General features: G+C 43.4%; 1 protein-coding gene across 1 annotated transcript in view; it reads right to left on the reverse strand.

Moving 5' to 3' along the window:
• The window catches only part of wwox (WW domain containing oxidoreductase), a 125925-nt gene that overhangs the window by 69811 nt on the left and 43375 nt on the right, over positions 1–12739 (reverse strand). The gene's annotated exons all lie outside the window — the stretch shown is intronic.

The following is a 12739-nucleotide window of genomic DNA, read 5'->3' on the forward strand; positions in this document are numbered from 1 at the left end:
CATATTGGCTGCTGCTTCATCTAATATTCATCTACTGGAGGTCAACGGCAGTGGTGGCATGCTTAATTTGTAAACACAAATTAGAATAAGGGTTTTAAATGAGAATAGTGTTGAGATTCAACAAATTAATTTATTACACCTCAAAAGCCTTCAAGGTCCCCGTCACTTCTGTCGCCATTTTTACAAAAAGTTTAACAAAATAATGTTTTTCTTTGAATGTTCACTAAAAAAAATAATCTATATCTATTCTTACCTATTTCAAAAAGTCTCTACCGATGGAGATGTGAGTTTCAGGACTGTATGACGTTAAAACACATGAACGGACATGCAGAGAGGAAGAAAGAGAGTTTGTCTCTCCTCAGCAGCCCTGTTGAAAGAGACTCTGCAATTATTTCCTCAACAATGGTGTGTCTCAAACAATACCTGGAGGCAAAGTCTTTGCAAAGCCCTCTACTTCCTAGACATTAAATTACCAGCCAAAGTGCTAAATCAATTTGGCTAAACCAGCAGGTGAAGCAGAGGGTGTTGTGTTGTTCATTCACAAGTGTAAACCCGATCTTAATCTCCATGCACTTTTGGTAACTTGCAACACAAGGTATCTTGAGAAATTAAATCAAAAGGCCCAATAAGCTCTGTGCCATTAGCAACCTCACTTCAGTGAGTGGTGCACTGTGCATCAAGCCTACCTCAATGACCCGCGGCCTCATGCCGAGGTCACCAGCTATTAGATGTATGCAACTATTATCTAAAAAAGTTCAACAGACTGAAAAAAGATTAGAAAAATATGTGTTTTTTAACAAATGTAGAATCTCAATTCCACACACTCAGAAAAGCGTGTGATAACAGAGTTGTGACTCAAGAGCGTATGAACCGCAGCTGTCTGTCACGCAGCTTCTACCTTCACTGATCGCCTTGTTCTGCTCAGTCAGTTGAACTACAATGACCCCTACTGGCCCAAAATGGTACTGGGATCAATGCACTCCTCAGACAAAGACCTGGCACTTCACTGAGAACTTGTGGCATCTTCAACACAAACGGCATAATCAGGAGGAGAAATGACAGGAAATGTAATTCTGTTTTTCTTTTGTGTGATATAAACTCTTCCAAACTCCACAACCAAAAATAAGTTTTCAATGTCTTTCTTTATCTTCTTTCAGTCACTTCTAATCACTCCAAATTCTTCTCCTCCCTCCCCTCACATGCTCCCTTTCTTAACTCTCTCCTCTCTCCTCTCTCCTCTCTCCTCTCTCCTCTCTCCTCTCTTGGCGGGCCTCTCCCGCTGGGTGTGTTGGCAGAGTTCCGTCTCTGATTCACCCACAGCGTGCCCTTTGGCTTACCAGGCTGGCACAAAGACATGGAGCAGAGTTGAGAGAGGAAGGCAGGGCAGTAGCATGAAGCTGCAGACTGATAGAGTCATCCATTACTGAAAGAAAGTTAGAACAGACTAGGTGAGCAGTGTGAGTTAAGTTGAGATTTTAGGCCTGAGGTTTCTGTGAGCAAGGTAGAAAAATGGCACTCCTCTGTCGGTTTGCACGTGTGTCTGGAGGAGAACATTAGAGCGAGACACACATGCGGCCTCACCTTGAAGAACCACTGACCCCACACACCTTTATTGCATCTCCAATTAGAGGAGAGGGAGGGAGGAAGGGAGAGATACAGAGAGGGAGAGACAAAAAGAGAGAAAGAAAGAGGGGGAGAGATGTATTTCATAAATGTAGTTCCATAAAGAGCACTGACCCAAATGGCATTCAGTAATTCTTCCCTGTGCCAGAGGAGGTGGGATAATCAGAAACTTCATCAAGCTCACTACTTCCTTCTCTCCTTCCCTGCGTCTGCAACACCTCCTTCTGTCCCACCCTCTGCTGAAACCTCTTAAACAAAAATCGCGTGTAATAACTGCATAATGTATACAGTGCATCCGGAACACGCATCAAAGAACGTCCCTCCATCCTACTTCATCACTTGGTTTTAATTAAACAAGTTTCCTCCACTCAAGACTCTCGCCTCCTCTCAGCTCTTTGATCTGTTTCCGTCCAACTCGCAGTAAAAGAAACAGCCGCTCTCCACTTTGAGAAAGTTGTACGTGTTTGATTCGGAGGACTTCCAAGCAGCGGCGGTGCAGCATTGATTTAACGTACACAGAAAGGACACAGAGCACTTACCAAAAAATGTACTGAAAACATTAAAAGACAATTCCTTTGTTGAGCGCTGCGCTATGACTACAGCCCCTTATGGTCCATATGGGTCTACTGATACAAGCAGAACTAATTCCTCTTTGAAACTGTTCAATACATTCAAATCTGTCTTCATGACAATGTCGGCAATACATATCAAATCTGTCACTGCTGCGTTGAGATGGATATGGGAGGGCAGAAATCCTGAAGAAAATAATACAATTAAAGTCCGTCTCAAGCCCCAAGTCCCTATTGATCCACTCGCTCTCTTTTCCTATACACTATGGACTTAACATGGACTTATTCTTTCTTAAGCACAACTGGGACCGCTCCCTCCCCCAGGGGTGCAACACTCACACAATGCTTCAAAAGAACATTTTGTTTATATGTTCAATACCAGAAACATCAATAAAATTATCCAATCATTAATTTCCTATTCAATACAAATTTAATGCAGAGCCACGGAGTAGCCAGCTCATATCCAATGAGGACATCTATCCCCAATCACTCAGCTCACACACACACACACACACACACACACATATATATATATCAATGGGACGGTCCCTAAATAAGCCATTCCTCACAGACTGACTCAATACTGTAGAGAGGGGGGAAAGAAGGAAAAGAGCAAATAAGGAGGATGGGAGTGGTGTGTGTGTGTGTGGGGGGGGGGGGGGGGGGCATTTCTTAAGCACAACTGTCAAGGTGAGAATCTTGACATTGGAGCCGAGGAGACACAATTTCATCTTCTAGTCTACAGACTGTATACATTTGGAGATGCTGGTATTGGTCATACAGGAGTATAGAACCAGTGATGGAGGAAGTTGCAGATTAGTTAATTAAAAGTACTGAAATACAAAAAACTCTATTATTGCATTTTAAAGCTTACAAACCTCAAAGGATATGAAAAGTAAAAGTAGGCATTATGGATTGAACCAGACACTGTCAGAGTTACAATATCATAATATTTGAATGATTAATATTGATGCATTAATGCATGATTTGATGCATGTAAAGCATTGTAGGTTGTAGCAGGTTAAGGTAAAGCTACAAATATTTGCTCTTGTCTTGTAACATACTTCTGTGTATACTTTTGTTTTTCACATAAGTACTTACATGTATTTATATGTACTTGCATAACACAAGAAACCTCTGACTGAACTGTTGCCAGTCGCATTTCATTGTGGGTAATGTAGGCGCCAGGTTTTGACAAGAAAGACAGTTGCATAGAATAAAAACCATCAATGTCTCGTATCTGCATCATCTATTATTATACTTTCTTTTACACTCTCATTTGTGAGTCTGACAATGTTGAGCAATGCTAAATAGGGGGAGAAGTCTTTCAGCCACTTTATATACTGTTGGGTGGTTTAATCTTAAACAATTCATCATTTACTGATCACATGTATCGTATGTAAAATCTCCATCTGTAAAGTAACTATAAGATGTCCGATAAAAGTAGTGAAGTAAAAAGCACAATAAATATAAAGTCAAATACAAGCACTTACATTCCATTACCGCGGGGAGCAGGTTTATGTGTGTGGAGGAACACGGAGCAATGGGGGGATGAGGAAGAAATAAAAGGACATTCAAAAACCTTTCATACATCATGGTTTCACTGTGACTTCTGTTAGGAGCTCTTATGCACTCCAATCAACACGCTCATTCGTGGAAAATTTCAAGATCAATGGCAGGTTCAACAGTTCCATGCTCCGTGATGAAATCCATAGCTCTCTGATGCATGTGATTAGGAAATGCGTGGAAATGCTATCAGTATTGATAATCATACAGGTAGTGAACCCCGCTGAACCCACACCCACCATAACCTCCGACAGTATCAGATAGAGCTGTGAGCTGTGTGTGTGTGTGTGTGTGTGTGTGTGTGTGTGTGTGTGTGTGTGTGTGTGTGTGTGTGTGTGTGTGTGTGTGTTTAACATGTCAGAGCTGGCGAGATGACACGAGAGCCAGGGTTCACAGGTCAAGTAGAGTCAAACCAGGTAGGCGATTGGCTGATCAGGTCTGAGTGTAATGACTACTCAATGGTTGAATGCATTAGCCTAATCTAATGGGCCAGGTGGGAGAGGACAACGGCAGACGCATGGAACACATGATTGAGCACAACATGCAACAGCAACGCAATCAATAACACATAGAGTGGTCTAACCCCAGGGGGGGTCCCCACTACTGGAACGACCTGCTCCACATGCATTTAGGAGGTGCTCTGTGTGTGTGTGTGTGTGTGTGTGTGTGTGTGTGTGTGTGTGTGTGTGTGTGTGTGTGTGTGTGTGTGTGTGTGTCTGTATGTGTAAATATGTATGGTTGGTTAGTTAGGGGCGGACAGAAAAGGAACCAAGCTGTTTTTGTCTGATTGATTGGATTATGAAATGAAATGAGGGAAATCAAAGATTTTTTGTTTCTGGCCAGCGACCTCACACACATCAGTGAGTAGCTGCTGTGTATTTCTACCCACCTGAGAGAGAGCGATGTACTAAAATAAAGAGTGAAAGAGAAAGTTGTATAAGTGATGGGGTGATTATAGAATGCAAAAAAAAAAGTGTTGATAGAAAAAAATGCAAAATCCAGGAAATGAATCATCAGTCTGTTTATACAATCAGTGGAAGGAGAGCTGATGTTTCGGTTCGTCCCAGGAGAAAAGGACAGGTGATCTGACCTTCCACCATCACTCAGCGACGAGCATTATGTGAACCTGTCTGTGGGTTAAAAGCATTGCAGAGCTCACAGGCACTAGTCTGTGCATTACTGAGGTCATCCACATCTCTCACCCCTATCAGATGAATGAGTTTAATGCAAAGTAGCAATGGAGACAACAAACAAAACACATATCAGACACTGGGATGTGTTGAACACAGGATAAAGCTAGCAGATTTAGAGAAACACTTTTTGGGGAAAATCGTTAGAAATTAACTATTAAAAAGGTCGCAAAACATTGATCAACTCACAAGGAGATCAACCACCAGAGAAAGAGAGAGAGAGAGAAAGAGATGACAAGTTAGGGACAAGAGCCAGTCAGAGCAGAGGACAGGCCTGGGTCAATACTTGCTGCCTGCTGCTGACACTGCACTGCTCAACACACACACACACACACACACACACACACACACACACACACACATTTCCACATGGACGTGTACACAAAAGATAGAGAGACATCAGACCAATCAGTCAGCCGATGTCAATATTTCAAGAGGAAGACAGAGAAAAGGAGAGAATTAAGTAAGGTTTACACACTGAATCAAGTCTTTGTGACACCCGTGATACTTTCTTAAGAAAAAATGAACTGCAATTTTCAGCCAGACGTGAAAAAAAAAAAATGTCAAAGCTGTTAAAATTAAAACAATGCAGTCGAGCTTTATTCCATCTTCCTGTAGTTCTATTGCCCTTTATATTGTTAAGATATGAGCAAAAATGGTTAAATAAACTGGTTCCAGTACCTTCATGTGAATATTTGGTGGTTTACTGATTTGCCTATGACACTAAACTGAGAATCTGTAGTATTGGACTGTTGGTTTGACATGTAATGTAACATAAGATAACTAAAGAGTTACTTTGGCCTATGGGATCTTGTAATAGACATTTTTGAGTCCTATATTTTACATATTTTCATTTTTATTTTAATGACAATAAATCAATGAATCAAGTTCATAATTGGAAGACTAATCACTAATGAAAATAATAATTAGTTGCAGTCCTAATCTCATTACCTCATGATGTGTGCGGTACAGTATGTGCACAAACATCTGGTGACTATTGTTTTTAATATCTGTGACGCTGCAGCCCTGCAATTCAATTCATCTTTATTTATGTTATCTGGATGTGTGTTTTGTGTCTATGAGCGTGTGTGTGTGTGTGTGTGTGTGTGTGTGTGTGTGTGTGTGTGTGTGTGTGTGTGTGTGTGTATGAGATAGGGGCCTCTCCATCTTTGAAATGAATTAGCGCGTGGTGCCTTATTGAGTGAGGTGCAGTGTTTAAGTGAAACTGATGAGAGATGTGTGAGCAGCGAGGACTGGGCTATAAGTATGTGGCTGGGGTCACAGGTTAATCCCTATTGATTTACTCCACAGTCTGCATACAGCCACACAGGAAGACAAGGAAAGAGAGGCCTGCGTTAGCGCCTATCACAGAGCACAAACGCAGGATAGAAATCACGGCTCGCACACTTTCGGTTACCCGATGCTAAGTAGGGTAAGGACAAGAAAATGAAGTATCATCTCATCTAAATAGGTAGTTAAACACCTTCTACTGAGAAAGATTGCAGACCACGGCCTCCTGAAGATCAATGAGAGATATGATCAGCGGCCTCGTTTACATGTGATTACACGATCAGGAACACTTGTCCTCATTTCAAACTAAATATAAAGAGGGGTCCGTGTTTTTTTTTAAGTAGAATGTGTTGAACATGAACATGGGGCCATATCTGTCATTGTCAGATTTAAATGCTACCTTCAAACTGTGAAATAGCAGCGACACCCAAAACGCATCAGACACCACAGTGTATTGGATGAGAAATCCAAACAATATCCGGACCCAGCTGTATTTATAAACAAGCTCCTCACACTCTCACCCCAGAGGAGGAAAGGTGAAATATTACATTAATATGAACAACTATTAATAATACCCCCCCCCCCCCCACACACACACACACACACACACCCTTTACCCCATCACTCCTTCTCTCTCCATCTCTATCTCCCTTCTCTCTCTCCCTGCCTCTAATCCTATCATGCGGGCAATAAGTGTATGCACCATGAGCACATTTAATTTTTGCGGTTGGTTTTCAGCGAGCCCAGAGGTGAGCCTTAATAAGGATCAATGGCACTTTATCTGGGACAGCACCCACTTCACAGCATGCAAATTACACAGCAACCCTTAAAAAAAGAAATGGATTTAATTAAAAAATGTAGAACCACGGGCTCTGGAAATTCAATTAAAGGATTTATGCAAAGGTTGGCTAGCTTTTTGTGTTGCAGTTCCTGCTTATATAATGAGCTTTTCATATTAAAAATCAATAGGTAATCTGGGCTAGGGGATCGGCTGCTTATGTACATTTTTGAAATCAATTTGAAAAATAGTCCATCAGCTCCATGTCACAACAAAGAGGGGAGGGAGTGGTGTATGTGTGTGTGTGTGTGTGTGTGTGTGTGTGTGTGTGTGTGTGTGTGTGTGTGTGTGTGTGTGTGTGTGCGTGTGCGTGTGTAGGTGTAGGTGTGTGTGTAGGTGTGTGTGTGTGTGTGTGTGTGTGTGTGTGTGTGTGTGTGTGTGCCGAGGTGGGGGGTCACGGGAGAAAACGCTCTGAAGCTCTAAAGGTAAGAGAGATGGAGGGTGAAGGAAGCAACGTGGAAGAGTAGAGGGTAAGTGAGTAAGGATGTCTCTCTGGCCAGGTCAGTTTCTGGCTCTTTGGCCTGTTCTGATCCCTTATATTAGAGAGAGAGTCCCTTGGCAATGAGGGTCTTGCTGGCTCTGACCTGTGGCTCTGGGGTAATTTAGCCCAGCCTCAGCTCAGACTTAGCCCAGACCCAGACAGCCCAGGCTGGGGAGATGTCCTAATGGCCTCCCTGAGGTGTCTGGAGCTGGAGGAGCTGGGAGGATGTGGTTGAGGCTTTAAGTAATGTTTCTTCACAAACAAAACTGTCAAAGTCTGTCACAGAAAGACATCTTATAAAGAGGTAAAACTAATGTGCACTGCAAAAAAAGTCTTTTTTTTTAAAAAAACACATTATCAACAAGTAAAACCCTATTTCAACATTAAGCAGCTGCACAAAATTACATTTTTTTAGAAGTTTGAAGTTTTGAAAAATTACTTTCTTCAACTTCTTCTGCTTTCAACGCGGATATTGTTCATACCTCCTTCACACTCATGTTGTATAACTGTACGCAGGCAGGAGGGGTGAATGACTGACTGCATACAGTAGCAGACTGTCAGCATTTGATTGGTTCTTTATTGATCCAGACACGCTCTCCATCACATCAACTCATCCACAATAAACCATTTACACAGTTTCCCTGTGCAATGGACCACATAACCAGGCCTCAGGCCATCTCTGTTCACCCACTGTGTGTGTGCGCCGCGTGTGTGTGTGTGTGTGTGTGTCTGAGCATGTGTGTGTGTTTTCTTTAATGAAATGGTATCTCCGTGGACAATAATCCCAGTAACAGGATTGGGCAGGAACACACATGTCAATACAGCCGAATGGGATTGTATGCTTTTATCCATCCCCACACCACCACATCTTTCTCTCTTCCACCATGTCTGTCTCTCCACCTCTATGTCTCGCTCCCTCCCATACAGTGCAGCAGCACAGCAGGGAATGTCTGGCTTGGAATATCACGTTCATTATATCTAGTTCCTCAAATATGTTAAAAAAAAAGGCCTCTAAAAAGGAAATTGGTGCATCATCAGAGAGGTCCACTCTGAGTATGTGAAGCTCATACCAATTGGCATAATTTGTAATATTCTGTCTACACCACTGAGGAGAAACCTACACAGCGTCTCCAGTCAGGCTGGAGCTGACCCCCCTCCTGTGTAGCTCCTAATCATCCAAGAGGACTCTATTACAAGGACCTGGCAGCTCATCTAACCCCACAGAGGGGAAGGGGGGGCTGGCGGGGAGATTGGGACCTCTGCTCCTCTTTCTTTCCACATGGTTGAGCATCACACACACACACACACACACACACACACACACACACACACACACACACACACACACAACACCGGAGCACACATACACACTCGGGTTGCCTGGGTGTGCAGCAGAGCCAAAGCGTCTGTGTGCTACACTAGATCACTAGACTAAGAGCACCTGACCTTATGTCTGTCTGCAAGAGAGAAGCTGATAAAGAACACTGAGGTAAACGTGTCTGCTGTGCTCGCGTACACCACAACCTCGCTGTTCGTCTGCTATATGTTAATGCTGACGTCTTCGTTGCAGGACCTGTCTCTGGGGTTAACCCCCGAGGTGTAGGACGGAGCTCCTGGACACTGTAGGCAAGGCTCAGCCGAGGAGGCACCGGCGGTCCCACTACTCCTGACTGAACAACCGCTGCTCTAATACAGTCCTGACTGCTGGTGCCTGGTCAAAAGTTCAGCCTGTGCATATGTAAAAAGGTGGCCTGGTGCCCGAGGCAAGATCCTGGGTGAAATAATCACGCTAAAAACGCTAAGAAGCATGGGACTAGGCGAGGGAGCGCTGATGAAACCGGCCCCTCAGGGAACTAAGATGTCTGATTGGACCGGCGCAGCCTCTTAGGCCCGTGCCCACAAAATCTCCCTCCCTTCTTTCTATCCATTATAGTGGATGATGAGATACTGGAGCCACTGCCCACACTGATCTCCATTCAGCTCGGCACTGTCTGTGCCTATAGTTAAGGTATAGATTAGATGAGTATAGGCGGAGCACAGCTGCTCAGAGCCGGAGGGTATGCTGATCTTGAGGGAGCAATCAGTCAGTCAACAAAATGTCACAGGGTCAGCGTTACAGCGTGACAAGACGGTGACAACTTCACAAAGGTTACAGCCCAACTAATAACTGCAACAGTCACTGAAATTCATTCGGAGCCGTTTGAATCAAACCCCCAAGCTGAACACACATTTAAAGTGTACTGTCTAATAACTTTTACAGCATACATTCATAGTCAAAGGCCCAAAATCCTATCCTAGATCAAATAAATCAAGCAAAATCAATGTCAATCAAATGTTGAGCATTAAACAGAACTGTGATAACGGCTGTTTTTTTGCCTTAGTCTCGCTCTCGAACACACACACACACACACACACACACACACACACACACACACACACACATACTGTAAATCAGGGCACATACACATGCAGCACACACCACTGCAGGCCAGATCATTCAATGGTGATAATCACACCAAAGGACACAGGCGAAACTCCCACTCTAAACACGCTGAATTAAAGAAACAGGAGTTACAGGCCTGGTCGCTCAATCTCTGATAAGCAGATCAAGGCACGGGGAGGGGAACATGATGTTAGTGAGAGATAGGTTGGCTGATTAAAATGTCATGGCTCTTTATAGATGCCTTTCTCAACTCAGCAAAATAGAATCAGTTCTGTACATCAATAGCAGAGTGGGCTATGCTCGCTGCTAATAGAGAAGTTTCTTTCCCTTAAGTAGAATCCACAACACAAAGGATGCAAAGTTGAGGAAGTCAAAATACATTTTGGTAAAAAAACGCGAGCAAAATGCAGCAGCAGAAAGATAAAAGTTAAGGGTAAAAGTGAAAGAGCTGATAAAATTAGAGAGCATGAAGCACAATTAATGTGGGAGGAAGGCATGGACATGATTGGATGACCAAATGTGGAGCTTATGGCCTGACATGACACCTCCTCTCCTTCACTACAACAATCAAATTAAAGATGTAGGACCACATGTGGCTCTAGGTGTTTCAGTAGTCTCCATATTGTGAATTCATGTGTGTGCTTGTCCATGTATGTGTGTGTCTGCGTGTTTCTTCTCGTGTAGGGCAACTGTATATCACTCCACCTGTGCTCCTATAAATCAAACCTGTGTTTTAAATGAGAGGCTGGTTATTTGCGCAAGAACACACACGGGGGCTTTGTGATTGTTTTTTGGAGTCGACATTCTGCTTATGTTTGCATCCCAGAACAATCTCCATGGATCCCGCAAGCGTACGCAAGCAATTAAAGCGATACCATCTTCATATCCCTGCAACCAATAACTGAAATAATATCACTGTTTTATTAAGCCCTTAATGTGGGGGCAGAAGGAGTGAGGAGTGGGGTTTTAAAGAGGATACACTTTCAGGGGCCTTATCAAGCCCAGATTTAAATAAGAGCAAATGCTCAGCTTAAGGGTGTGCCTCTGTATCTGTGTGTGCATGTGTCTGTGTGTGTGGCCTTTATCAGACATGAGTTTTAGCTAATCGCTGTGTCAGCACACCAGAATTTAATTACTAGCTCTACCTTTGTCCTTTAATATTTACTAACATCCACACTACGTTTAATTAACCACGTGTAGAAAAGCCACAGCCCCGTTCTGGAGGAGAAACCGCTCCGCTAATTGCGTCTGTGCACTCGCATCCAAAACGTTATACACCCTTCTCTTAGACACACAAAACACACACGAGTGTCATCCACTTTAGGGTACACTTTCAGATCTGATTAAAAACGCCGGTTTGACAAATGTTGGTCTGGTCTGAAAATGATATAGTCCAGGTCTGACTATTGAAACAAGACAGCAAGCGATGAAAAAGAGCTAAGACAAAGAGGGAGGGGGGGGGGGGGGGGGGGGGGGGGTTGTGATAGAAATAGTCAATTGAGGAAATGTTCAGCTTGGCATTTTGCGGAAAGGTGCTGAGGAGCAGTTCCTCTCATCTCTCATCCTGTGTCAGAAATAGGGGAGACAAATGACGGCCCGAGGCCTTGTGTCTGTCAAACATGATGGATCAGAATAACGCTTCACTAAAACTCCAACATGCTGCCTTCCAACACATCACACCTTCCCTTCAGTGCAAACACTAAATTGATAAAGTACAAAGAGTAGCTAATGGAAAGCTTTTAATAGTCAAACTAAAGCATATATTAGGAGGCCGTGGAGCCTAAAGGGTAGAGAGCTGCTATCAATTGAAAAGTCTTACAGAGCAGAGGACACAATATAGACTAAGATCAATCATAGTGTTGGGATTTTATCGTTCATATTCAAGGTGTGTGAGGACGTTAACCTCAGGCACCTAACATCACCTTATAAGTGCACACATGGGCTTAGAACACTTTCACGTAGTCATTTAGTGGACACCTACAGCAGATTCAACCTCACACGATCACAAAAGCTGCACTATAGAGGTGACTGCCTTGAGAGGAAACTTCAGCAGTGCGTTTTTATATGTTATGATCCAATCGGATGCCATTGACAGCCATAGGTGAGCCCACACATTCATGATGCGGCTGTACTTCTTGCATCATCTTGGGACCCCTTTGCACCCCTAAACTGGGACCAGTCTGCCAAAGAGAGACCCGACCAGGGTCATGCTAACTCCCGCCACCATCACACTAGAGAGTCAATTCTCACACCTGGCCTCCTTTCTTTGTATCTCTCACAAGCAGCCTGTGAGGACATTACGTCTTTACTGTAGTATTTGAGTCAGCCTGCTAATGTGACTCAGAACTCAAGATAATGCACCTGAAAATATCTGGTAATATGTTCTCCTGATGGGGATGAGGTAAATGCTAAAACACATTTGACAGAGAGCTTATTATCTTAGTACTCTAGAGTACATGACTGCATAGGAGTAGAGACTTGAGTTTGTGCAGTGCATTTACTGTAACCTGATAGTGGCGGTACACAGGATCTGGAATATCGCCTACCCTTGTGAGAGGATAGGGGAACTGCCTCTCAGAGTTAAATAAACAGTGACAGGAGGAAGAGGAAAACAAACCGCAGACTATCTCTCTATCTGTGAAACCCAGACTCTCTCCGTGAGCCCTCAGCACTCAGCAGATCAACCCCTCTCCATCCTTTTCCTCTCCTCTCTCCCAGGAACGTGCCAAGACAAATATA

This window comes from Cebidichthys violaceus, unplaced genomic scaffold (assembly GCF_023349555.1).
Source record: "Cebidichthys violaceus isolate CVI_PGR_0920_01 unplaced genomic scaffold, fCebVio1.0.p SCAF_3, whole genome shotgun sequence".
Classification (NCBI taxonomy): domain Eukaryota; kingdom Metazoa; phylum Chordata; class Actinopteri; order Perciformes; family Stichaeidae; genus Cebidichthys; species Cebidichthys violaceus.